General features: G+C 39.1%; 1 non-coding gene across 1 annotated transcript; it reads left to right on the forward strand.

The window, feature by feature from the left end:
• The first annotated feature begins 3,155 nt into the window (after positions 1-3,155).
• LOC121216887 (small nucleolar RNA R71) lies at positions 3,156-3,262 on the forward strand. The gene has a single exon (XR_005913097.1). It is a non-coding gene; the product is annotated as a small nucleolar RNA R71 (small nucleolar RNA).
• The last annotated feature ends 968 nt before the right edge of the window (positions 3,263-4,230 follow it).

Raw genomic sequence — 4,230 nt, forward strand, 5'->3', positions numbered from 1 at the left:
ATTCGGCTAAGACTCCAAGAAAGAAAAGGCAAAACCAAGAGCAATCAAGAGATGAGTAAAGATCAAGAAGATGTTTGGCTAAACCAAACGAATGGGCGAGGAAGAAGTGGAGTTAAGCGGTCAAAGTGAAGTGTAGCAAGACAAAGTGGGAAGGAGAAGTATTCGGGAAATCAATAATCGGCTAAGGCTGAGAAGAGAGGGAAGATTCGACACAAGGAAAGATAATACCCCGAAATGCACCAAAAGACCAAAACCCGAAAATAGAAGAAGTAGAATTCGGCTCCTACACCAAAACCAAAATGCCGAACTGCCAAAAGAGTTCCCTTAGCTGATTTTGCTCCTACAAGTTGCCTAATTCGGTTACAACATTCCTCCCCACCAACTCCTTCAAAATCTCCCCATATCACTCCCCTTATCCCTCCATAATATTCTCCCAACAACCAAGACCAGTTCAAACTCCCATAAAGCAGAGTCCGAATTCACCACAAGCACTTGCTACCCCCAAGTAGCAAAATAACACCCCTTGCCACTCATAAGATTCGAACCCCATCCCTCATTGAAGCCAAAGCATGCCATAAGCCACCAAGCCACGTGGCTTTCTTGCGTTAACAACGCACCACGTTTATTAAATAGCCTAGGTGCCAACGTCCAGGGTTTTTTAAAGAGAGAAAAAAATAAGAATTTAGCAAGTGGCAAAACCCCTAAACACACCCAAACCATTCATCCACTACACCAAAAATGAAAAAAGAGTTAAACCAAACAAACTTACAGACCCTAAAGTTTGGGGCATTAGATATGCGCAAGCCTGTGTTCTTTTGACAGTCTCGACCATGGGTGGTGGACACGGGCGTGTCACATGCCCGTGTTAATTTGGCAGGCTTTCCCACGACCATGTCGCACAACCGTGGCAACGTATCGAATCCCGTGTTTTGGGAAAAATTTTACTCTGTTTTCACACGGCCGTATTGAACGGCTATGTCGCTTCCCGTGGTATGAGCATGGCCTAAGGCACACCCGTGTGCCTGGTCGTGTGGATGTAGAAAACCTGTGTTCAAAGACTCAGTTTGTAATTTAGATGTTAAAAACTAAAATTTAAAGAAATCGACACTATTAGTGCTCGGGTTGCCTCTCGAGAAGCGCTTATTTATAGTCTAAGCTAGACTTACCTCTCTGTTGTGTGGTCATAGTGGTGTGAGGAGTTTATACTTCTCATTCCTGCTATCAATTTTATCAAAATAAGGTTTTAGACGAGTACTATTTACCTTAAACGTGCCAAACTTGGAATGAGTGACCTCGACTGTACCGTATGGGAAAATGTTAAGTACCGTAAAAGGGATTTCTCTATTAGGTTCAGAAGTGGTAATGCGAGGGTCTGCTGCATCTAATAGTACTTTGTCTCCAACCTTAAGTTGATTTGGTGAAACATTGAGTCTGTCATGGCGTGGTTTTGGTTTATCGTGTGTTCTCGATTTCTGTGCATGCCATTTATCTAGTTCCTCAATTTGTAGCCTTCGCTCTTTATAGATGGGTCCTTTGTTGTTACTTGAACATGACTCATGTATGCTCCTCGAACGTGTTTCCTGAAAAGAATGTTGCACCACATGATCAGTATTAGTAGCATGATTTATACAACCACCCTCGATACTTGATGTGTTACTCGAACTACGAGCTTGAATAGTGATTATTTCATCAACTACACGAAGTGTGAGTTCACCTATACCAACATCAATAATAGTTCTAGCAGTTGCTATAAAAGGTCTTCCTAAAATTAAAGGCGCGTCATCATCCTCTTCTATGTATAGAATAACAAAATCAATGGGAAGTATAAATTTGTCAATTTTAACAAGTAGATATTCAATAATACCCTTAGGAAATCTGATTATTTTATCCGCCAATTGAATGCTCAACCTAGTTTGTTTGGGTTTCCCAAGACCTAATTGTTTAAACATTTTATAGGGCAAGACATTAATATTAGCCCCTAAATCAGCCAAAGCATTGTTAATGTGTAGACTACCAATTAAACAAGGAATCGTAAATCTCCCTGGATCTTTCAACGTGTTGGGTAGCTTATTCTATAGAATGGCCGAGCAAACTATGTTCAACTCTTCATGCGGCGCCTCATCCAACTTCCGCTTATTTTCTAAAAGCTCCTTTAAAAATTTAACTGCATTCGGCATCTGCGAAAGACCTTCAATAAACGGTAAGTTAATATGTAATTTCTTTAATAATTTAAGGAATTTACCAAATTGTTCATCCGTCTGGTATTTCCTTGTCGCACTGGGGTATGGCACACGAGGTTTGTACTTTCTACTTATCGATTTTTACTGATTGTGGTCCACCTCACCTTTACCTTTACTTACCACAATTCCTTGCCTCGGTTCTAGTTCAGGTTCAACTAAACCTTCCTTATATCAAACGGTAATCGCATTGAGTTGTTCCCTTGGGTTCGATTTAGTATTACTCGGCAAGTTACCTTGTAGTCATTCAGAAATCAGTTTCGCGAGTTGGCCTATCTGGGTTTTGAGCCCTTGAATTGACGCTTGTTGATCTATGCTGTCTCAGTATTTTGAAAATGAGTTTCTGACACCGAGATAAATTTTGTTAGCATCTCCTCAAGGTTCGATTCCTTTTACTGCTAGTAATGTGGTTGTTGAAAGCCTGGGGGATGTTGTGGCCTTTGATTTCCTTGGCCACCACACGAGAAGTTGGGATGGTTTCTCCAACCTACATTATAAGTGTTACTGTATGGGTTATTTTGAGGTCTAGAATTATTATTACCCATTTATTGAACTTGTTCCTCCTCAGTGCTAGGGTTGAAAGATTGATATTCTGTGTGCACTCCTCCTTTATTTGCATCTCACCTCATCACTGGATGTACCTGAGTAGAACCATATAAACCATCAATCTTTTTATTTAAAAGTTCTACCTGGTTAGATAGCATAGTGACTGCGTCGAGGTTGAAAACACCGGCTACTTTTGTTAGCTTTGTTCTCATGACTTGCCGTTGATAGTTATTTAGTGGCATCTCTTCAATAAATTTGTAAGCCTATTTAGGTTTTTTGTTGTTTAAAGTACCAATGGCGACTGCGTCGATAAGTTTCCTTGTTGAGGAGTTCACACCGTTGTAAAAAGTCTGAACCTGCAACCATAGAGGTAACCCATGGTGAGGGCACCTTCTTAATAGATCCTTGTATCTCTCCCATGCATCATACAGTGTTTCTAGATCCATCTGCACAAAAGAAGAGATATCATTCCTCAACTTAGCCATTTTAGCCGGCAGAAAATATTTAAGTAAGAATTTTTTGGTCATTTGTTCCCAAGTAGTGATTTACCCTCGTGGTAACGAGTTCAACCACTGTTTAGCTTTGTTTCTCAATGAAAAGGGAAACAATCGAAGGCAAATGACATTGTCAAAAACGCCATTGATCTTAAAAGTGTCGCAAAAATCTAGAAAACTTGCCAAATGAGTGTTTGGATCCTACGTCTTGCAAACCATCAAACCAAACAAACTATTGTATCATTTGAATTGTGTTAGGATTCAGTTCAAAATTATTTGCAGCAATAGCAGGTCTAACTATACTCGATTCGGCTCCAGTTAAAGTAGGCTTAGCATAATCATACATAGTACGAGGAGCAGGATTCTGATTTATTGGATCTGCAGCAACCACGGGAGGAAGCTGATTATTCTGATATTCAGCCATCTCCTCGGTTGTATTATGAATATCTTCCTCTATGTTTCTTAGGTTTCGCCTTATTTCTCTTCGATTTTTGTTAACTGTGCTTTCAATCTTACTGTCAAAAAGTAATGGTCATGACGGGTTTCTTCTAGTCATAAACTATAAAAACCTGTCAGAAGAAAACAAAAGAAAATTTAGTAAAATTAACAAAACTAAGATAAAATTTAAATTGCAATAAAATAAATGGCTAAAGTAATAAAAATTAAGCGTTCCTACTATTTTAGTTCCCTGGCAACGGCGCCAAAAACTTGATGTATGTGTGATAAGTTTTATATTTATGATTGATCGTACTTCAAAACTAACTATTATCACGATGAAGGCAAGCACACCTACCGAACAGTAGTATAGTTTATAGCAAGACCGGAATGTCGAACCCATAGGAACTAAAAGTGCTAGTATTAACTTTCTTTTTATTATCTAGCCTAAAAATAAGGGGATTTACTAAATCTAAACTAATTAACTAAACTAAGAATGCACAGGAAGAAAATTTGGG

The sequence above is a fragment of the Gossypium hirsutum genome, chromosome A02, assembly GCF_007990345.1.
Source record: "Gossypium hirsutum isolate 1008001.06 chromosome A02, Gossypium_hirsutum_v2.1, whole genome shotgun sequence".
NCBI classification, from domain to species: domain Eukaryota; kingdom Viridiplantae; phylum Streptophyta; class Magnoliopsida; order Malvales; family Malvaceae; genus Gossypium; species Gossypium hirsutum.